At 43.0% G+C, this 24,523-nt stretch overlaps 1 pseudogene; it reads right to left on the bottom strand.

The window, feature by feature from the left end:
* Positions 1-304: 304 nt before the first annotated feature.
* Positions 305-714, bottom strand: LOC104659689 (annotated as a pseudogene).
* Between the last annotated feature and the right edge of the window lie 23,809 nt (positions 715-24,523).

The following is a 24,523-nucleotide window of genomic DNA, read 5'->3' as shown; positions in this document are numbered from 1 at the left end:
ACTAAGTCTAGGAATCCAGAGTGTACACATACAGCATATCTCAAGGAGCCACTTTTCAAGTGCTCAATAGGCGCATGTGGCTGGTGGCTACCATACTGGAGAGTACAGATTTTCTAAACACTGCAAAGGGCTTTCACGGTGGCCGGACATTCATATTATTTCTGACTATGCCTAGGGGATGACAAATCAGAGCAAATAGTAAAAGTCTTCTTGAGTTTTTTGCAGGACACTGGACCCTCTCCCTCTCCCTCTCCCTTCTTCTTCTTCCTCTAGGAAGCTGATTATTGCTTTGGGGGCAGGCGACTCAGAAGCTCTTGGTGGGGCGGGTCCTCGTCCTCTTCACCATCACAGGCTTCTGGCTGCGCAGGATGGCGCTGGCCTTGCTGATGGCAGTCATGGCAGGTCTGGACGGTACTTGTTCTTGCAGATCATGTGTCTGATGCTGCTGAGCTTGGCGCAATCGTTCTTGTTGCTAATGGTCCGCACATAGGAGGGGCAGGCGTCCGCTGGCCGCATCTCCGCTTCATGACCACCAGAACACCTTGCCATTGGCTGCCGGCGCCACGCCCACAGTCTTGCAGCGAATCAGACCGTTGTAGCGGAAGAGTTGCGGGCCTTCAAGTTTTTGGGCTCGGTGCTGTAGGTCTGCTCATTCCTCTTGATCGGGAAACCGGGGCAGTTGTGCACTACCATCCATTGCAGATGCGCAGACATGGCGGCGGCTGCTCTCGCAGTGAAGGCCGGAGACCGAAAGAGCTGGATCCTCTTCTTGCTTGTTCCTATCCCAACCTCATCAAAATAAGGCAACTATATTTTTTTAAATGGTAGTTCATTCATTCATTAACCTTTCCAACCTTGATTTAACTTGAGTACAGCTTTCAATAAATCATGACACAATAGTTCCAGATGCCACCCCTCAAGATGTTCAGAGGCACATAAGTAACCTCTGTAAGCCCTGAGCTCCTGCTTACCCTGCCAGATGAAGCCTTGACACCTCTTTCCATGGCAAGCCTGGAGCCTCCTGCTCTGACTCCGCTGGTGGTGACCTCAGATTGCCTCCTAGATCCTCCTGAGTGAGCCAGCATCATCTGCTCGTCTACCACCCCAGGACTGGGGAAAGGGATGGAGGCTGAGAACAATTAGCGACCTGTCTGAGGCCAGGCAGAAATTTGTCACCACTGATGGAACACAAGCTGGCAGGCCCTGGGTGGCCTCTTTAAAATGCTCTGCAGTGCAAGCATTGCACACTCCTGGCATTTTTGTAAGGGGAGTGTCCAGGACAAAAGTGAAGAAATTCTTACCGTGCTTATTGTGAGTCACATGCTGTTTTTAGTGCTTTACTTAACTGACAAAATCCTCACCGCAGCCCACTGAGGCTGCTGGTCTTATTAATCTCACTTTACAGATGAGGAAACTGAGATCTGGAGAAGCACATGGCTTGCGTAAGGTCACAGAGACATAAGAGGCGAAGAGGAGTCAAACCCAGAGTCTGAGCGCCTTGTTGTGCCCCAGTGAACCCTTCAGACTTGGGTTGGGCCACCAGCCTTTACTTCTCAGCGAGAAATGTAGGCTCCAGGAGGACACGGTTTCTGTGCTTTTGTTCTCTGCTTTGTCCTCACCACTAGAACCTATTGGTTGACTGGCTGCCGCCTCCTTGCTGCTAGTGGTGTCCAATCTTAGCTCTAGACCACAACTCAGGCCGATGGTTGCTCCACTGGGCACTTGTTGTTCTGCGTATGATCTGACTTTGACTTCATGCCTTGCCTACTGGTTGCACATGATTTTTGGCCTCTGTGTAAGTGACCTGAGACCTGCCCCAAGGCCAGAGAGGCGTTCAGTTGCTTGAGGCAACTCAAGCTCAAAGCAGATCTGATCTTGGCATAAGCACATTGAGTCTTATTTCCCTACCCTCGGAATGATGAGACTGGATCAGGTGAGGCTGGAGTATCCATGTTTCCACCCCTTCACTCCTGCAAGGTTGGGATTGGGGGATGGAAGAATGGGGATAGGGTACAGACTGATAGTACAAGGATTTCTGTGTGCAAGAAAATGTGCTCCATGCCATCCTTTATGGGTGGTTACAGGGAGGAGTGCCTGGCACCAGCTACCCATCCAAAGACATTTACAGTCTAGCCTGGATGTAGCAGGTTCCCAGTTGCCCTCCTCCTCCCACATCTGGCTCTAGCCCAGGCCAGCCTGACTCCAGGCTCCATGCTGTTTCCACACTGGCTGTTGGTGCAGGCCCACCTGCGGAGAAATCACCCTGGCTCCCTTTCCACTCCCCTAACATCTTGTTTTCTGCATCTTAAGACCTCCTGATCTTCCTTCATCTGAATAACCACAAAGGGCCTCTTGAATGGTGGAGAGTCTCAAAAGGCACAGTCTTAGGAGGGCTCTGGAAAGCACAGGGGCCCTTGTTGTCGAGAACCTGGAGACTAGCTGTTCCACTTTTCCCCCTGTGCAGGCTTGGGTTCCCATCTCAGGATGTGCACAGGCCCCAAGTCTGGGGCCCTCACACTTTGTATCCTGCCTTCAGTGGGAATAAGGGATCCCAGGAGAGGAGGCCTGCAACTTTGTGAGGAGAGGCTGGAGAGCTGGGTTGGGTGGGACACAGGGCCAGCTAAACCCAAGTCTATGGGCAGGTTTCTTCCTTGAACCTGTTATCCTTTGATTCTCATATGAGGATGTTCCCATGATACCACAGGGCACTGACCAATTCTTTCTCTCATGCACATACATGTGTGCACATGCCCAGATACACACACACACACACACACACACCCCACCAAGCCCCAGATCTGAGGTCTTCCAAAATGGCATGAGGGCAAACCTCTCAGAGGATTTAATGTCATGCTTCCAAATGTGCTCAAACAAAGTCATCTATCTGGAAACTCTATTTCTCCCAGAGGCTGTTATTCTTTGACTCCCTCAAAATAGGGGTTAGTGACTCTAAATGCAGAGTGACAGTTAACCAACTGTGTAACATCAGCCTTAAGGTTCAAAGGCCTTAATGGAAAAGCCAACTTTTACCCCAAGCATTAGCAGACCAGATGTGGTTTGCAGAACCTTCTGGAGCTTTAAACAGTTGCATGCTATCTGTCCCTTCTGGGGGCACCCTGGTCAGTCAGGATACAGACTTCAGACAGGGAGCCTCTCTCACCACAGCCTGATGGCTCATCTTCCAAAGGGCTTCCGTGCTTTCATTCTTTGCCAACAAACACAACTGAAATCAGGAGCTCTGGATGCATCCTGGACAAAGGAGACACAACGCAAATCCCTTTAACAGATTGTGGACATGGTGAGCTAGACATGGAGACAGGCCCAGAGCACAGAGAGAGCTGGGATGAAGAATGTCTACCACAACCCAGGGGAGGCCTGGGTTTCAGGAGCAGGTAACCGCAGGCCAAATCTTGAGGGGTGAGTAGGAGTTAGTCAGAGAATCCCTGGCAGAAAAGACAGCCAAGTGTGCAGGTGTGGTCAGCATTGCTGGAGGGTCAGCTAGGACACCTGTGGCAGAGACAAGTTGCAGCCCCCAGGTAGCCATCATGGAAAGCTTTGTGTGCTGTGGCAGGGAGCTTGAACTTCATCCTGAAGGCAATGAAGCTGCAGGAGAGCATTGTAACTAAGGCAGTAACACAGACAAACAATCGTAATAGCTAACATTTGGAAAATGAATACTTTTTAGATGTCATGTATTGTTCTAAGTGCTTTGCATGTATTTGTTAACTGATTTAATCCTTTGCAGAAGCCCTATAGAACAATACTGATATTATTCCCATGTGACAGCTGAGGAAACTGAGGCATGGAGTGCCCACACAGTCATCTAGCTCCTAAGTTGTGGAGCTGGTATTTGAACCTAGGAAGTTTGATTCTGGAGCTCACTCTTTCAGTCACTCTGCTATTATTTATAATTTTGTAGCCATCTCTGTTCAAAAGGGATTTTAGGTGATTTATAATATAACCTAGTGCACAGTAAGCAAACTAAAAATAAAATTCAAAATGAAAGAGAGAACAGAAACAGAAAAGCAAGGAGACGTTTATGGCAAGAATTCAAGATGGGAAATCACTGAACTTGAGCCCTAGTTTTTATCTGATTTTTTTGACAAAAAAGTGTGAAATTGTCAAGTTACAATCCAATTGCTCTTTATGTGTTTATCAGGAGACACATGCTGCTTCTGCATACTGAATTCTAGATGGAAATTTGTTGTCTAGTCCCTGATATGAACTGTGATGTAATGCATAAGATATATTAGCTTCCTAGGGCTACTATAACAATTGACAGCAAATTTGGTGGTTTAAAACAACAGAAATTTATTTTTTCACATTTCTGGAGGTCAGAGGTCCAAAATCAAGGTGTCGTCAGGGTTGGTTCCTTCTGGGGGCTGTGAGGGAGACTCCATTCCATGCCTCTCTCTCAGCTCTTGGTGGCTGCAGGCAATCCTTGGCGTTTCCTGGGTTGCATCACTTCAATTTCAGCCTCTGTCTTCATATAGCTTTCTCTTCTGTGTCTTTGTGTCTCAAAACTCCCTCTGTTTCCTCTTGTAAGGACATCAGGCATTGGATCAAGGGCCCAGCCTAAATCCAAGATGATCTCATCTTGAGATCTTTAGTTTAATTCCATTTGCAAAGACCTCATTTCCAGTAAATAAAGTCACATTCATAGGTACCAGGGGTTAGGACTTGGATGTAACATTTTTGCATGCCACTATTCAACACACTGCGAATCATTTAATAGCAATTCTGCAAAAAATAATTAGAAGGGGTTCTTTTATGGCTGTGTCTCACAGTGATAAAGCCAAGGGTAGAGTTTTGTTTTGATTGCAGTTTAGCTCACTTGAGATGGGTAGTTCCATCTAGTTTGGAGGCGTTTGCCTGTCCTCCAGAAAGGGCTTCTGAATTGAATGTCTTGTCAGCTATGTATCTTTGGTGGACAGAACTTCACTTGGAGTCAGGTGATTCACAGGACTCCTGGTATGCAGCAGAGTTTTTGTCTCAGACCCATTGATGCGAGGCTGTCTAATCTAGTACAGAAGTCCCTAACTTGGGCACAAGTGAGAATCACCAGGGGAGATTTTGCAAAAACACATGCCACAGCTGCACACAAGGCAAATGAAGCTGACTCTCTGACCTCTATTGTCCCTTCCCCTGTATTGACTTTCTAATGAGAATCTCCATTTGTGATGGGGTGGTTGGGATCACCTGTAACAGGCTGTTGCTGGTTTCCTTTCAGTCTAGTGGCATGGGGAGGAGGAGAGGGGGGCACGTGATCTGTCACAGTAGGAGTGGCCTTGAGATTCTATTTGGATTTGCTTTCATGGCTCCTTTCCAAAAAAGAACACATTTGTTCCTCTCTGAACTTTAATATCTTAATCTGTAAAGGGGATTAAGCCAATTCATTTATTTATTTATTTTTTTGAGACAGGATCTTGCTCTTTTGCCCAGGCTGGTGTGCAGTGGTGCTATCTTCGCTCACTGCGGCCCTGACCTCCTCGGCTCACGAGATTCTCTCACCTCAGCCTCCTGAGTAGCAGGGACTACAGGCATGCACTACCATACCAGGCTAATTTTTGTAGAGATGGGGTTTTGCCATGTTTTCCAGGCTGATCTTGAACTCCTGAGCTCAAGGGATCCACCTGCCTCAGTCTCTCAAAGTGCTGGGGTTACAGGCATGAGCCACTGTGCCCAGCCTGGGCAAGGCAATTTAACTCATAGAATTGTTATAAAGATTAAATGACACTTCATATGTAAAACACTCCACACAGTATCTGACGGATGTGGAGGAATAGAGAACTGTACTAAGGGCATTGCTGTTTGTTCCAGACCATTGGTGTGCCAGGGATTTCTGGTAATGATCACTCTTCAGTGGAGGAGAACAAGAAATAAACAACCACTCTGGCTCCTCTCTCCAGAACTTATGGAGAAAAGCCCTGACCACCTGGCCTTCTCTTCTCTTCTTGACAAAGTTATCGATTTCACCTTTGTTCTTCAGTAATCATTGTTCTCCAGGAGAAAAAGCTGTTTGTTTAATGAGACTCCTATGTCCTGCTGGAACAGTGAATATTGAGAAGGGGGTCTTAGGAAGCTCTGGCAAAAACCCAGGGCTCCTAATTAAGCCAGGTCCTCAGCTCACCCAAAGACCAGGCATGCACTTCAGAACAAATCACCTGAAACCTGCATATTTCAATAATTTAATAGGACAGATTTCCCAGGGGTATTTTGAGGGCAGTAGCTCATTTTCAAGCAAGAATTTTCCCAGAAGTAACAACCATATCTTTACACTGGGTCTTTCTTAGTCGAAGTTCATTATGGAAACAGCAATTCTTCTAAAATATTATCTACCCAAGGACTGGCATGCAAAGTCTTCCAGGATCTAGTCCTGGCCTACTTTCCAGATGAAACCATTGTCTACTGAACCTTCTATGCTCTAGCCATGTGTCTTCTTGGGCTGCCATAACAAAATACATAGACTGGGTGGCTTAAGCAACAGAAGTTTATTTTCTCTCAGTTCCGGAGGCTAAAAACCCAAGATGAAAGTGCCAGTTTCTGGTGAGGGCTCCGTTTTTTGCTTGTAGGCAGCCACACTGTGTCCTCACAAGGCCTTTCCTTTATTATAGCTCTCTGGTGTCTCTTCTCAGCAGGACACTAATCCTATTAAATCAGGGCCCCACCTTTACGACCTCATTTAGTCTTAACTACTTCCTTCCTTACTCTTATTACAGCCACAACAGATGAATACTGGGAGGACACAACATTCCTTCCATAACACCAGGCTGCGGGTCCTCACGCAAGACTTGCGCTCTTCTACTGCCAGGGCTTGGCTCCATTCATTTCCGTGACCTGGAATGGCTTTTGCCCCATGAATTCATATTCCAGCTCTCTCTGCTACGGATGCCATCTCCTCCACAAAACATTCTCGATCTCCTTCCCCATTCCTCCCCCAGTTGGAAGCGGAAGTTCTCCTGGCTTGTTTCGGGTTTACATAGGATTTCTTTTCTCTATTTCTCTCCTTGTATTCTTGTCCTGGCCCACTCTCTAGACTGTGGCTTTCAGTCCCGGCTGTGCAGAGTTGTTTTAGAGATTTTAAAAGTTCCAATGCTAAGCCCAATTCCAGACCTCCTGAAGAAGAATCTCTGATGATGGGGCCCAGGATCACATGTCTTAAGGATGGGACCATATTACTACGTGGCAATGAGTGGGTGAAAGCAACTGCATTAGCAGCAAACTCTGTGGGAATGTCATCCTTCCAGAGAAAACATGGTGCCTTTCTGTGCTTGGTATTATTTCTTAGCTCTTTGCTGACATCTTCCTTAGTGGGACATTGCCTAGACCACCTGTCCACCAGGGTTCTGGGTGCAAGTTTGGCTCTGCCAGTGAGATGCACTGTGTGCTCATCTCCATTTTGTGGACCCTGGGGGAGAGCAGGCAAACTTAACAATAGGTTATCAGAGAGAAATAAGAAATGCTATTTATTGAACTCCAATGAAGTGCTGGATATTGTGCTAGATGCTTTACAAGACTTTATTTTGTTGGGGTGGTAAAATATACATAACATAAAATTCACCATTTTAACAGTTAAGTGTTTAAATTGTACAGTTAAGTGGCATTTAGGACGTTGACAATGTCGTACATTTATTACCACTATCTAGTTCAGAAACATTTGCTTCATCTCAAAAGCAAATCCGGTACCTAGTAAGAAGTCGCTTCCCTCTGCTCCCAGCCCCTGGCAGTCACTAATCTGCTTTCCGTCTTGATGGATTTGCCTATTCTTGTCATTTTATATAGATAGTAATATACACTATGTAGTATTTTATGTCTGGCTTCTTAACATAATGTTTTCAAGGTTCACCCATGTTGTAGCATGAGCTGGCACTTCATTCCTTTTTACAATGAAATAATATTTCATTTTATGGATACATCACATTTTGTTAATTCATTTATTGGTTGATAGACATTTGGGTTGTTTCCACCTATTTGGCTATTGTGAATGGTGCTGCTATGAGTATTTGTGTGTAAGCTTTTGTTTGAATATCTTTTTCTCAACTCTTTTTTTTATGTACTTTTAAAAGCAGATCTTATTTGACAAATAAAGAAATTAGATCTTGCTGATGAATGGATGAAGAAAATGTGTTATATATACACCATGGAATACTACTCAGCTATAAAAAGAAATGAAATCATGTCTCTTTCAGCAACTTGGATGGAGCTTGAGGCCATTATTCCAAATGAAGTAACTCAGGAATGGAAAACCAAATATTGTATGTTCTCACTCATAAGTGGGAGCTAAGCTATGAGGACACAAAGGCATAAGAGTGATATAATGGACTTTGGGGACTCAGGAGGGGAGGCTTGGAGGGGGTGGAGGGATAAAAGACTACATATTGGGTACAATGTACACTGCTTGGGTGACAGGTGCACTAAAATCTCAGACACAGACATCACCACTAAAAAATCTTATCCACATAACCAAAAACTGCCTGTACCCCAAAAAGCATTGAAATAAATAAAAGAAATTAGGTCCTGGAGATAGTGTTTGTTTAAGTTATATAGCTGCTATGTGACAGAGTTGGAATGTGAATGAAGGTTTCTGACTCCAGATTCTGAGCTCTCTCCACCACACTATAAGCTGCTTTTGCGAAGTCAGACCTCAGTTGTCTCCTATGGTAACTGTGAAATTATGCTTTCTTATTTTCTGTTCTCAACATTGGAGAACTCCTTTTTGGCACCCAAGACATTTTATGTTTGACATGAGCTTGTTCTCTCTTTGACTTCCTTTCTGTTCCAGAGGAGTAGCCAGCCTTGAGTTTATCAGGTAAGGAGATTTGTGTGAATAGCTCCTTGAATACTTTATTATTTTAAAATGCCCACGGCATGGTTATCCTTAAAAATGTGCAAATATGCACCCCAAATAGCCATTATGATAAATAGTGCCTCCTTTATCATGATCAATGTGCCTTTTCCCCCTACAATCAAATCTTTATTATGCTTATCATGGTGGATATAGAATTTATAGGTCTTTCATTTTATAATGAGTCAAGCACTAATGACAAAACAGAAAATGTTGGAATTACTGTCATCTTGAGACTTGAGAAAAATGTTGGCAAATTATGGGAAAAGGAAGAAAATATTAAACCTCTCAAGAAAGAGCCATGTGAAATGGTTGTTGAAGGGCCTAACGGTTACTGGATGCAAAGAGAAAAAACAGGGGCCCTGCTGAAGAGTAGCCTGATGATGACCAGCAAGCTTGGGCTTTCCTACAGCATGGCAGCCTTGAACTTCTCACATGGCAGCTCAGTGTCCCAAGTTGAGTATTTCAAGACAGAGAGTCTGGCAGAAGCTGTATCACATTTTGTGACTTGGCCTTGGAAGTTCACATAATGTCACATCCCCCATATTTTATTAGTCAAGGCAGTCAAAGGCCTGGTCATATTTAAGTAGAGGGAATGTTTAACTTCCCTCCGTGTCTTGATGGGGATGTGGCAAGGTTCTTCTGCAAGAGCATGTGGGTTGATATTGTTAAAACATTTTTGGAAAATGCAGCCTGTCATAATAACTAAGGTGTTTTTTGAAATTTACATGTTCTGTTCTTCTCGCTTGCTTCCTCAAGATCCTCCACACTATAGTGAGAATGATGGTGGGAAACCTCAATGGAGGGAGAGAGAGGACAGAGAAGTACCATCAGTGCAGACCCTAATTATGAGGGCATAGAGTCAGAATGTTTATTCACTCATTCATTCTTTCAACAAATATTGAATACTGAGTGCCTGCTATGTGCCAGATACTGTTATCAGATACTTTAAGAAGCACATCAGTGATCAAAACAGATATAGATTATTGCCCTCATGTGGTCTCCATTCTAGTAGAACAGTCATCAACCATGCTGTATGTGCCAGGCTCTGTTCTCAGCACTTTACACATGTGATCTTATTTAATCCCCTCAGCAAGTCAATGAAGTAGGTAACAATTAAATCCCCATTTTTACTTGAGCACAGAGAGGATGAGTCACTTGCTCAAGGTCACACAGCTATCAGGAGGCAGAGTTGTGATGTACATCCAGGTGATTTTTTCTGGCTCCAGTCTCTACTTTCTATGCCATGCTGCCTCTGGATCTGGAAGGGAGCTTGTAGATCATTTAGTTCACCCTCATTCCACAATGTTGACTCAGAGGTACCAGGTGATGAGAGGACTTGCCCACAATTAAACAGCTGGTTAACATCTGGACTGGAACTAGAATCTTATCTTTCAGAACATGACTCATATCACTGTGCCCTTAGATTATTTGGGCAGATAATTCTGTGAAGGATGGGGGCTTGGCCACATCCTCATGTTTCCCCACCTTGAATGATAGTTCCTTGGGGACAAAGATGGCTTTTGCTACTGTTTTTTTGATAGTCCTTCTTCTGTCCTCCATGGGTGGGATGAAGATGCCCTGCTCAAGTTTACAAGCGGTGTTTTCCAGCTCTGCACAGCTCTTCCTCACCTGAAGGTGTATCTCCCTTCCTCCTGATCATCTGTGGGACAAATGCTCCACGTGCTTTTGGGGGCCATCACCACTCTGGTCAGTTTTCTCCCTCCTCAGTCATCAGTGAGCTCAGGTGCACAGCAGTAAGGGGAAAGAGTACATGGCGGTGCCTAAAGGGTTAGTAAGAGAGAGAGACCAGACCGCACAATTATTTCCTCTCTAGCAGCCATCTCTGCGTGAGAAGCGTTAGAGGGACAGCACCACAGGGACAGGGCTCTGTGCACCTCTCATGTCCCAGTTAGAACCATCGCAGTCACCAGTGCCTCTAAACTGCAAGGAACCCACTAGGCAAAGAGAGCAGATTGGGGCAGAAATGTCCCATCATGGGAGCTGGAGATTGGGCTGTAGAATTTCAGACTGGAAGTTAGACTTTGGCAGGCATCCTTCTCAGATTTTCCAGAACAGTTCCAATTTTATGCAACACAATTTTTTGAATAAAGATGACTCATTAAAGAAACTGTGATTTAATTTTTATGTCTTTGATAGGACTTCTTATTTAAATAAAGTCGCTAATCAATAACACAAAAATCTTTCTCAGCACCAAGAGTAGTCATTTGATTGGACATGCATTCTCCTTATTTATAGATCATCTTGACTGTAAAGGAGCCAAAGAATAAGTTGCCGAGGATCAGCAAAATACTTGGGGGGTTGAAATCACATACTTCCCTTGACTGAAAGAGGGTTATCATCTATGGTTATACAGGCCTGTGCACTGCACCACTGCACCAGGCTGCAACTGCAAGGAGTCTCTATTTGTACTGTAGACATTATTGATCTGTATGTTGAATACATCAGTTTTATGACAGATGGGCAGATTTGTTCTAGTGTAATCAATATACAATATGAAGACAATTTCGAACAGCATGAAGCACTGTGTCTTGAGGAAGGAGTGCCTGTTCTAATTTACACAATGGTGTCCTATAAACCACTGGTGGCCTAGATTGAATGGCCAGTTCTATAAAACTCATGGGCCTGGGATTGGGAAGCCAAGATGCAGAGCAATAAGAGGAAAGTGGAGCAGTTACTTGCAAGACCAAGGTTAACCTGAAAGTGTATAAGGTAACACATTATTGGCTATACATTAGAATCTCTTGGGGAGATTTGAAAAATACTAATGCCTGGGTCTCATGCCTAGGGATTCTTATTTAACTGGTCTGGGATACAGCCTGGGGTTGAGGTATTGAGGTTATTCATGTAACTCTAATAAACAGCCAAGGTTGAGAACCACTATATTTTTTGTTGAATGGGTGACAGATGATAGATGGATGGGTGGATGACTAGATGCATGGGGTGCATAGATATATGAATAAATGAATGGACTTAGGAATTGGGCATAGAGTCATGGCTTAGCATGTTTTCATGATCTGGTATCTGCTTGTCTCCTGACACATTCTCTCTCATTATGTCTCAATTTCTTGCACTCCGCGCTCCAGTCATACTGAATTTCAATCAGTTTTTCTAATGTGGTGACTCTCTTGCAACTCTGGCCCTTACCTTCTCTGTTCTCATTGATTAGAAGTGTTTCCTTTTTCTGTTTGCCTCACTAACTTTTACTCAGATTTCAGGCCTCTACATAAAATTTCAGGTAATTTAGTCCTGGGAGACTTCCTGCACTCCTCTAGACCCTGGTTTAGATCCTGCCATCCATGTTCCTGTGGCCTCCTGTCCTTTCCTGACGGAGCACCTATCACTTGTCTTTGCCACCTGGGCTCACGGGAGAGGAAAAGGAAAAACCCAGTGATTCATTTCTCGTGGTCCTATGCTACATGGCCTCATGCTGATTCAAGCATTTGAGGACAAAAATCTACTTTGACAAAATCTATGTATCATTCATTGATGGTTCAATAAAAACATCATGCCTTTGGAGGATGCCCCTCTCTCCTTATCTTCCTGTCCTGCAGTTATTGTTTAAATCAGCCATGTGTCAATCCACCGAGTTCTTACTGAGAGTAGCTTTCTCTATGTCCACTATGTCCACTCAGATCAGGATCAGAGAATCTTGACAAGGGCCAGAAGGGACATTAGGGATATTCTTGTCAGAGTCTGCATTGTATTGAGGAACATATGGATATTTACCTGGAAACAATGACTTGCCCAGGGTCACACAGCAGCAAAACAAGGGCTGAAACCCAAGTTTCTTGGCTACAAGACTAGTCTGTCCCCATATTCAAGTTCTCTTTAGAAAATTCTCAAAATTCTAGAGCTTAGTCCCTTCTCCTGGCCCTTCCAAAGCCATGACAATTCTAAGTGAGTGAAGCCCTGCATTAAAGTCAGTAATGAAGATGCCTGGGACAAAGATGGCTTTCACTACTGTTTTTTCACTAGGTGTGAGCAGCTGGCAAGATAGCAATGTATCACATCCAAGACATCATCATTATTACGGGAATAGTTAACCCATGAGCAGCTCTTAAAGATAAGACATGTCTATGAGAGGTGGGCTGCAGAAAACCCTTTGGGAAAATTTGCTCTGAAAATTCAGAGTTGGAAATTTGTCTCCAAGGACATTCTAAGGAAATGGTGACAGGGTAAGGGGAAATCAGGGGCCAAGAGAACAAGGCTACCACACTGGGAGTTTTCTCTACACCCAGACTGAGAAAAGGGCTTTTGATTTTGACCCAAACATTGAACTGCCTCTTTGTCCATGGGGGAATTGTAGGAAGCACACGAAAACACTAGCGCAAGGCTTTCAAACTTACCCACAGATACATTTTATCTGAGATGCCTGGTGGTTTTTAAAATATATAAGCCACTACATAAAAGTTAAGAGATTCCACATGAAATAGGAATATAAACAACACGGAGCCCTCATTTCCATGAGGCATCGGTAGAAGAGAGGGGAACAGTGGCTGCCCCTTGAGACAAGGCCTGAGCTTGCCATGCCCCCAGGGGCCCTGCAGCTCACTCATGGCACTGTCTGGGCCCTGTGGACCTGTGGCGTGTGACCTGGACTCTGCAGGAGCCTCCCACCTGTCTTGCTTATAGTTGGCATGGCATTCTGCCTCGTATCATACATTCCTGCATGCTCAACTCATCTCCCAACAGGCTCTAAGCCCAATAAACACTCTTGAAATGAATGAATCAGTATTTCAAGGTGCTAACTTAAAGTCACAGTATAGATTTATGAAATTTTTATTTTGTAAATTGTTCAGGAGCTTGGTTTGCTACAAAATGTTGAAAAGAAGCTTTGCTAAATAAAATTATTTGCAAGATACTGAAACAGGAAAACTAAGATAATCTCCTTCCTGGATTTCTTTTAGTAAGAGGCAGATCTCTTTTAGGTTAGGTTTAAAACATTCCTGCTGAAGGTGGGAAATGGGCCCCTTTGGATGGTGAGAGCTCTATTTCAGCCTTAGGATCTCATCATTGGCTGTGATGCAGAGGAGAACTGATTGAACAGCAGCATGGTGCTGAGGATGGTGTATGGATGTGGGAATCAGACGAATCCAGGGCCAGTCCCTGGTTTCATTTCTTCCTACCTTTTGTGATCTTGGGCTTGTGATTTACCTCCTTGGGCCTCAGTAGAGGACTTTGGACCTCTTTTAAATTGTTAAAAACAGTTGTTTTCCTAAATAGTACCTGGACATGGTACAAAATTCAAAAGATACAAAGTGAAAAGTTTCTTTCCTTCTAGTCACCAAAGCCACTCAGCTTCCCTCACAGGAGGCAGGCTCTCTTACTAGGTTCTTGTATATCTTTCTGAAGATAGCCTATAAATATATAATATATATGAATATAAAAGTATATGCAAATTCATATATGCTTACTCTTTATACACACATTCACACTGTTTCATATATTCTTTTTTCATTTAACATACCTTGAAGATCTTTCTAGATCAGAAAGAGTGGCCTCATTTTTAATGGCTGCACAATATTCTATTGATGGATGTGCCATAAAGTGATTTAACCAGTCTATTATTGGCACTCATTGATAGTAGACTTCCAAGATTTGCTATTTCAACACTGCTAAAATGGATATGATACACATGCACTTCTTGTAGGTATGCATGTATCTGTGGGCTAAATCCCAGTATGTGGAATTGTTGTGTTATGGGGTAAGCACAGTTATATTTTGATAGGTAGTGCCAAACTGCCCTCTATAGAAGCTATAATTCAAACTAAAATAGATTTATTAAAGCTCTACTGAAAACCTAATCCATCTAATTCCATATGAGAGGAATGTTGTGAGTATTTATTGCCCTTTGTTTTTCTCTCTGCCTTTATTTACTGGCCTGATATGTCAATCTGTGAAATGGAAATAGTTATACCTTTGTTATATGTATGGGAGGCCATTGCTTTGGAGTAACTCCTGCTTCAGGGCGCAACAAACAAGACAAAACTAGAGTGTAGTCATTGTGCTAGGTGCTACACAATCAAACTAAAGTTTAAAATGAGCCAGTTTTCCAAAAAACAGGAGATTCACATCAACCAATCAAAAGGGACCCAGTCTGTCTGAGCCAGCATGATAAGGAGGTCCCCACTGTTTTAATTCTATAAGGAAAGCAGCTTTGTAATGACCAGTTTGCTTTTTGTTCCTCGTTTTAGCTTTCATCAGTCTTTTCTGCCTATGAAGCCTACCTCTTCTGCCCAGCTCACTGGAGCACCTTTCTAAATCTTGAGATGAGCTGTTTCCGATTCATGAATGACTAAAAAAGCCAACTCTATCTTAAAAATTTTTTTTTCTTTTTGAATGATTAGTAATTCATTTTTATACTTATTTTTGTCCCTACAGTGAGTTCCCACCAATTTTACCTTTAAACTGAACTTGCTGAGATTTTTGTTTTCGGACAAATTCCAGAGCTGTTTTGAGGATTTATTTAGAGTGTTTGACACTGATCATCTCTTGCCCATGTCAGAGGTTTCTGAGGACTCTCCTTTGGCCATCTGTAACAGGTAAATGACAGGATCTGACAGCAGCGACAAAGTGCCCATGCTATAGAATGGCTTCCACATTGAGGCAATACATTCTTAAGAATATATAGTTCTGAGCTGAGTGAGAGATGTCTTCCTAACACTTCTGTTTGAATGCTTTACATTATTAAATGCCAATCAATTAAGAATTTCATTTAGGCAAAAGGAAAAAGAAGAAAGCAGTCATTCTTTGTAATAAAAATATTGACTTATCGCCAGTGAAGTGGAAAATGACTTTCTCAATTGCTAAAGAGCAAATGCCATTATAAATTGAAAAACAGCCTATTGGATGGTCTTATATTATTGTTGCAATGACTCTTAATCTCTTCCTTGTCATCAAACCATGCCACCTCCCCTCCTTTTTGTTGAAATGGGGTCTCACTCTGTCACCCAGGCTGGAGTGCAGTGGCACAATCATAGCTCATTGCAGCCTCAACCTCCCAGGTTCAGGCAGTCTTCCCACTTCAGCCTCTTGAGTAGCTGGGACCACAGGTGTGCGGTGCGCCACCACGCACAGCTAAGTTTTTTATTTTTAGAGACAAGGTCTTGCTATGTTGTCCAGGCTTGTTTCCAATTCCTGAACTGGAATTCCATTCCAATTCCTGAACTCAAGTGATCCTCCCACCTTGGCCTTCCAATGTGCTGGGATTACAGGCATGAAACACGGTGCTCAGACCCATCCCTTGATTTTTTACCTATCAGATTAACTCTCTTTGCTCCCCGTGTAGAGGCAGAGACTATTACCAGTGACATTCCAACTCATTTCCTTTTTCAAATTCTTTTCTGGATTACTTCTCTTTCTTTTAACAAAGAGGAAAAGTACAGTTCAGTGGGGGCAGGAAACAGAGACCTAGCAGGCAGTCTGTGCCACCAGGCTGCCAGCATCAGGACTGAGGCTCTCACAGAGGTTCTAGAGCTGTCCCTGGGGCTTTCCCTGCTTTGGCCTCAGGACAAGTGATCGGTGAAGAGCATTCCAAGGAGCTGAGTCTACCCTTCAAGATTCCTTACATCCTTTCTGGAAAAAACAAAAAAAAAGGCTTGGTACCTTCAGATTCATATGCAAAGGACCTCTGTGCAAATGAGAAGCCTAGTAATTATCAAGAATAAGTATCATAATTTTACAATTTAAAATATTTCCTTAGCACTTTTTAAAGTCTTGAAACAAATTACTGCCTAAGGCTATGTTTTTTTAGATAGTGAAATAGTTTAGATATTTAAGTTCCAGCCCTGCAGTAAGCTATTTTTATATTGATTTTTATCTGTGCCAATATGGTGCTAATAGCAAGCAATAGGGGAGAATATTATGTGTCTATTGACACTGCATGAAGTCCAAGTTCACCATTATTGTGTCTACACTTGTAGCAAGGATTTGCCCAGTGCTGCTGAAAGGATGCCCAAGGATGTCTTTCTCCTGAATGAAGTCTCAACGGCATGGCAGGTTGGGAAACACTGGCCTAAAACAGAAAATCTCTTCCCAGGTGTGGGGGTGTTAGAGCAGCGGAATAATGCAAGGAACTCAAAACTGATGCCCAGACTATACCCTAGTTAGACCAACTGAGTCAGAATCCCTGGGGGTGGGTGAGACCTGAGTGAGAACCTACTGTTAGGAGAAAAGATGCCTTCTCTGATTGTTTCCCTTTCCCCCTTGCTCTGGGCTCTGTGGGCAGGAGAGTGGGAGAAATAAAAAAGAGGATGAAGTGGGGCCTTTAAAACATCTTGGAGAGTAACCACCACCACCACAGGAAGTGCAGGGACCCCGCTCCCCCTAGTGGCAGTGTGCGGGAGGCAGCTGGAAGTGCCCGGACTGCCTGGGCGGTGTGTGTGTTAGGAAAGCCATGTGTCTTCTGCAGGCTTCCTTTTTATAAAATGTGTATTCTATTTATGTATATTTATTTAAATTTTATTATGTTTACCTATTTATTTATTGTTTATAAATATATGCTTTCTGTATTTTTTAATTTTATGTTTATATAAAAGTGTCTACTGTGGAGCTCTCTATCATGTTCTGAGTCTAGAGGAGGCAGGTGAAGGTGAAGGCCACACAGTGACCCCAGATGCTGTTCCCTGGGTGGGTATTCTGAAAACGTGGGGCACAGTGGCCTGACTTGCAGAGCAGATCTGACCTCAGAATGGATTGGTCCCCATCCCTTCAACACACACATATACACACTTCCCCAGTTCCTGCAGAACAAAGATATGCCTGCTCCCTGATAAAATTTCAGCATTGGTCCTGGTCATTTTTCCCATAAGACTTCAACTATGATCCTTTTGTGTCTTTCTCCTTGTGTTTAAAGCCAACCACATGTATTTCGACATGTGGACCTTTTGTACAGAAAGCCACGATATCCTTTATCCCCACTTGGATAACATTTCCTGCCCTGGGATGTGGTGTGGGGTAGAGGGAGGGTAAATTCTGTCCTGAGGCTGCTGTGCCATATTCTGCTTGTTTGATTGGGCTTCTGCAACCTGCACTAAGAAATACACACTGCAAAGCAAGGTGAAGGGCAACAGCCCTGAACACCACTCCCAGCAGGTGTGGAGAAAGATTCATGGCACCTGACCCAAGTGTCTTCACACTCAGATACCAGTGAAGGCCCACGCACCATATGTCTGGATACCTAAAAGTTTTACATCAAGCTAAGAGGCCAATGAATTAATGTGTTCTGTCCTCCTACTTTCATAAATATGTCTGTGTAAAGATCTGAGAGGCCAGGCTCAACTGCAGCCTTCTTGGACTTCTCAGAGTTCTCCCCAGAATGTGATGACCTGGGACAGCTAGGGATCCCCATTGGCAGCCCACCCCCCCTCTTTTCTCACCCCCTGGCTTCATCCGACCCCACAAGGAACCTCCTGCACATAGTCACACTAGCTTACCTATCCAAGCCCTGTCCACAGGAGCTTGCAAACAGCCTCCTTTTGGGGACCACAAGGACCTACACGTATTTATAATGGTAGCATAGTCTCCATTTGGAAGACGGAGACATAGAAGAGTCCTGTATAGGTCTGTAGACACGTGAGCAAAGAATTACTGCATCTCAAGTATCTGGAATGTGGAGAGAAGGGACGAAATGGGTTCTGGATGGGCTCATTCCATTTTCATCACTATACAAAGAAGGATTTTTAGATTTCTTATTTTGGAATAATTTTAGATTTACAGAAAAGTCGCACATATAAGCAACAGAGAGTTCCTGTATACCCCTCACCCAGTTTTTCCCATTATTAACGTCTTACATTACTATGGTACATTTGTCAAAACGAAGAGCCCATTATTAGTAAGTAACTGTTAACTAAATTCCAAACATTCTTCAGACTTCACCAATGTTCCTGTTGATGACCTGTTACTGTTCTAGTATCTGATCCAGGACACTACATTGCATTTAGTTGTCATGTCTGTCCATTTGCTTCTGGCCTCTGACAGTCTTCAGTCTTTCCTTGTTTTTCATGACCTTCACAAGCTTTAGGAATACTGTCCAGGTATCCTGTAGGATGTCTCCCAATCTGGATTTGTCTGATTATTTTGCTCATGATTAGACTGGGGTTATGGACTTATGGAAGGAACACTGCAGAGGTGAAGCATCCTGTTTCTGTCCATGCAGGCTGCTGTGCTTTCCTTCTCAGATACAATGCTTTTCTGCAGAGGTCCAAACTCAAACGTCTTCAAAAGCCAGGCAGGTAATATAACTGAGGTGAAGAAGTGGAAAAGAGCAGAATCAAAAGACAGAAAAAAACAAAGGGCAATGGCAAAGCTGAGAGTGCTTTCTCAACTGAAAGGCATGCAAATTCATGTTTTGTCTACAATACTCTGCTGGTCAAATCGAACATTCTATAGGTTGACTCAGGCTCCTCCATGGTAAAAACTTGGTGCCATACTCTTTTTTTTTTTTTTTTTTTTTTTTTTTTTTTTTTTTGAGGCGGAGTCTCGCTCTGTCGCCCGGACTGGAGTGCAGTGGCCAGATCTCAGCTCACTGCAAGCTCCGCCTCCCGGGTTTGCGCCATTCTCCCGCCTCAGCCTCCCGAGTAGCTGGGACTACAGGCGCCCGCCACCTCGCCCGGCTAGTTTTTGTATTTTTAGTAGAGACGGGGTTTCACTGTGTTAGCCAGGATGGTCTCGATCTCCTGACCTCGTGATCCGCCCGTCTCGGCCTCCCAAAGTGCTGGGATTACAGGCTTGAGCCACCGCGCCCGGCCGGTGCCATACTCTTAAGCATATAGGGTTATACAGACAAGACCGAGGCTAGTCTTTCCGGGCTATACTAACCCTTTTCTCATGTCAGCAGCTTTTGTCCTGAATGTAGCTTCTTGGTAACATTTCCTTGGAAAGATGTAAAAAACAGCTTTCAGATGGAAGCCAAGAGCTCTTGATCCCAGCAGGTTGCTCACTTGTCAGTGTCCATGTAGCTGACTCACCTTAGGCCTAGATGTTAGAATCCATTTTCTTATCAACCTCACACAGTTATAGTGCAATATGAATCATTTGTTACACTTCTATGAATGGGTTATTGAGCATTTCTGTACGTGCATTCATATATCAATCAAGATAGGCTAGGTTACGCTGCAGTAAAAAAACAGCCCCCAGGTCTCAGTGGCTTAACATTACAAGTTTCACTAGGATGACCATACATTTTCAAATTGTGCCTATTGTCCCTTTTACTCTCAAAATGGTCCAGTTTGAAATCCTAGTTCTCAATGATACTACATGTCCAAAGCAAGTCAGAAGAAGGATATGAAGACTCAAGCTGGCAGCGGCATCATCTTGACACATGTTTTCACTATCATTTGGCAGTGAGAAGGGAATGTAGCAAATTGCACATCAACTTGTAAGACTTCCACTCACAAACATTAACTGCAGCTAATCACATGGCCAAATCTAGCTTCCAAGGGGGAAGTGAAGTTCAATGTCTAGAAAGTGAAAGCCAGAAATAATTTGTGAATAATACTAATGACTGGATCAGTTAGGATCAAATGTTTTATGTGAAAATCATAAAAACTGTGATGGTATTTGGCAACTATCAGTGAAGATGATGTCTATAAATGCTTCAACTGATTTTATCAATGTGAAGATTAATTTTATTTGTCTACTTGACTGGGTTAAGGGATGCCCAGGTAGCAGGTAAAACAATATTTCTGGGTGTATCTCTGAGGATGTTTCCAGAAAAGATAAGAATTTGAATCAGTGGGCTAAGTAAAGAAGCTCTGCCCTCACCAGTGTGAGTGGGCACCATCCATAGTTTGAAGGCGTGAACAGAATAAAAAGGCAGAGTAAGAGTGAATTCATTCCCTCTGTTTGAGGTGAGACCTTCATTTTCTCATGTCCTCAGGCATCAGCACTCTTCGTTCTCAGGCCTTCAGACTTGGGCTAAATCATATCACCAGCTTTTCTGGTTCTCCAGCTTGCAGATGGCAGATCATGGGACCTCTTGGCCTCTGTAACCATGCTAGCCAATTTCCATAATGAGTCCCTCTCATCTTTCTCTGTCTCTGTCATCTAATTGTCTCTCTCTTAGTGGTTCTGTTTCTCTGGAGAATGCTGACTAATATGGTTGGGAACATTTATTGTGTTACCCTTATAGGCCATGTTTCCCACTCTCAACACACGCATGGATATTATGAAAAGGAGATGCTCTGGGACTCCATCTCTTTGTGGCCTTGAGTTGGCTTCTACTCACCTCTGCCCTTATCTCACTCATGATACCATGCTGCATTCAAATTCCTTCACCATAGCTCTTTCTATTTCTTCATCCATTTTTGCTTACTCTTGATTTTTAAGAGTGGCAAGGCATCTCACTCATACCCTTTCTCTCTGGCCATAACTTGTCAGATAGAAAATTTTTTTTTTCAAATTTGTCCCAGTCATGGAAACTCCTGTTCTTTAAGATTTTTCTCAATGCAGTATAGACAGTTTACACGAATCATTTTACAAAATATGTTTTAATAGGCCAGGCACGGTGGCTCACTCCTGTGGTCCCAGCACTTTGGGAGGCTGAAACAGGCAGATCACAAGGCCAGGAGTTTGAGACCAGCCTGATCAACATGGTGAAACCCCATCTCTACTAAAATCACAAAAATTAGCTGGATGTGGTGGTGCACGCCTTAATCCCAGCTATTCAGGAGGCTGAGGCAGGAGAATTGCTTGAACTCAGGAGGTGGAGGTTGCAGTGAGCTGAGATTGCACCATTGCACTCCAGCCTGGGAAACAGACAGAGACCCCATCTCAAAAAAAAAAAAAAAAAAAAAAAAAAAAAAAAATATATATATATATATATATATATATATATATATATATGCTTTAATAAACAAGGAGTAATAACTGTTTCAATGAACAGTTTGTTCAGAAAACAAATGCAATATTTAAACCACTGGAGGTATGAATCCTGCTGCTGCCCTCTGCTTTAGTTGGGCCACATCTGGAGTCCTCTGGTCAGTGAATCCCCACACTTAAAAGGGGGCCTTTCAGTGGATCAGGAGGGGAATGTCTAATATAAAGAAGTATGTTGGAAATGTGATTTAAATAGGAATGGGAGTATGTAGGAGGCTGGCAGTATGTGCCAAAATAAGTAAATACAGTGCAAATGTGATAGGAGTTAACACTAAATATTTGAAGTACCCAATGGAGTGTTGTCCTGGTATCATCACTTTAGGGTGGTGCCATGACTTCTATGGTTGTTACTTCCATTTATCTTAATTCCTGTTGTTTCTTTGAAAGATTTCTGATTTTATTCCATTGGCTCATTGTTCAATGTATAAAAAGAAAGGAATTTTTAAAAGACACTGGAAAATTTCCTTTACTACTAATTTCAGAAACTGATGACGAATGACTTTTGCAGAAAATTGATATGAGTTGTTTATTAAAAACACATCACAGGACATGCACCTTGCCTGACAACCACCATAATCTGACCCACAAGATTTGATTTTCAAAACCTTGAGGAATATTTTACATCACTGAGTTTGTGTCCTTTGTAGGGACATGGATGCAGCTGGAACCCATCATTCTCAGCAAACTATTGCAAGAACAGAAAACCAAACACCGCATGTTCTCACTCATAGGTGGGAATTGAACAATGAGATCACTTGTACTCGGGAAGGGGAGCATCACACACCAGGACCTATTATGGGGAGGGGGGAGGGGGGAGGGATTGCATTGGGAGTTATACCTGATGTAAATGATGAGTTGATGGGTGCTGACGAGTTGATGGGTGCAGCACACCAACATGGCACAGGTATACATATGTAACAAACCTGCACGTTGTGCACATGTACCCTAGAACTTAAAGTATAATAATTTTTTAAAAATTTACATCACTAATGAGAAAAGAAGAACTTAATCATTTATGACCTCCAACATCTATGTTAATTGATGGTTATATCCTTTTGCAGTTGCTGGGCTAGGCCAACTTAGATATATTAATATACTTACAAGCATGGAAACTGGCCAAAGCAGTTAGGCAATGAATGCAATTACAAGCATAGACATATATTTTTCTTGGTAGGGTTGTCCATTTCCTGCCATGGTTTAAATGCCAAGTGTGTAAATAAAAGGATAGCAGGATGTCATAAAAAGGGTATCCTATAGTGAAAGACCTTTCTAGGCAATAATAAGCAATCTTATATACCTTGGTCTCCTAAACTTGGAAGCCAGTCAGTTTGTTTCTTAGAATCCTAAGCAACTATAAAATGAAATAAAATCTTAATGCCCTGTTAGAAGGGATGAAGAAAAGTCCATAAATAAGAAAATAAAAAAAAATCTTTACTTTGCACCTTTGCCATTTCCCTATCCAGTCAGTTCTTTTTTATCAGACCTAGTGTTTGAAGCAAAATGAAATTGATTCATCTGTTTTCTCAGCCCCCAATGGTAATGTTATCAAGAAGTGAAATAGATGACTAGAAACAGAAAAATGGTGAGAAATCATGGACTTTGAAGTCTAGCACTTCTGGCCATTGGATAGCTAAGAGTTGCCTGCAGCATAATACAAGTCAGTCCTTTAAGTCAATCAAATTCCTTCCATCTCTTCATCTTCTGGCTTTTTTTTCCCCACAAAGTTCTCTTCTCCTCTGCCTATATACAGGGTACTCCAAGTCCTCATTGGCTCTTTTCTTCTCTCACACACCATTTTCTTTTTTGGTAATGATATATACACTTCCACAACTTTCACTGTCATCCCCAGGCACACAATTCCCCCAAATCAATGCCTTCAATCCAAATGCTCTTTTGAGCTCCAGATCCACACTACAAACAGTGTTCTGGGTAACTCCATGGTCATTTGATGGACATCATAATATTGCTGTCTAGCCAAGGGTGCCTGGCATCTAGGAGTCTGGGCTGGATAGACATCGTGATGTCTATCCAGTGTTCACAGAGCAGGTTCAAACTACACAGATTATTTGTATTGCTCATTATTTTGAAAGACTGGGCAGAGAAGGGGAATCTGAATGGACATAAGACTCTGTGAGAAAAGTAGAAAAAACACATAAACATCAGAAGGCTTAAAGTGACTATGGGAGGCAAAGCTTATAGGGATTCACCAAGTTGAAGAGAGTAGCTGCGAGGTTCCTACTAGAGCATCTATGCTCTTACATGGAGCTGCTCTTTCACTTCTGTGGGTTGATCAGAGATGGAACACAAATCAAGATGGATCAATGAGATTCCTCCTAGGACTTTTAGACTTGAAATCAAGGCAGGATAAAAATAATCTCTCTAATAGCTGAATTCTATTGAATGCTCTACTAGAGAAGTAGAGGATAATCAACAGATAAAGAAGAAAGAAGGATGCAGTTGCTTAAGATGAAAAAAGAGTTCTTGGCAGCATTCCAGTTCTCAGTTCCAGTTGATTCTGAGACTCCACTGTATTACTGCTCTTTGCAATACTTGGTTTTTCTGTGGTGTAGCACCTATAATACCCAGCCCCATGCGAAGGTTAGGTCAAGTTCATCCTTGAAACCAAAAGAGTTTTAATGAAGACAATCTCCAAATCCTGCTGACACTCTTCAAACGAGTCTCATGTTCCTGCTTTTCCATTACCTCTGCTGAATGATGTGTCCCTGAGGGCACAAGGATGTCTTGCTTATCTTTATGCCATTTCCAAGATAGCATAAT

This window comes from Rhinopithecus roxellana, chromosome 1, assembly GCF_007565055.1.
Source record: "Rhinopithecus roxellana isolate Shanxi Qingling chromosome 1, ASM756505v1, whole genome shotgun sequence".
Lineage (NCBI taxonomy): Eukaryota > Metazoa > Chordata > Mammalia > Primates > Cercopithecidae > Rhinopithecus > Rhinopithecus roxellana.
Note: the sequence above shows the minus strand (reverse complement) of the source record. Positions and strands in the feature narration are given on the sequence as shown.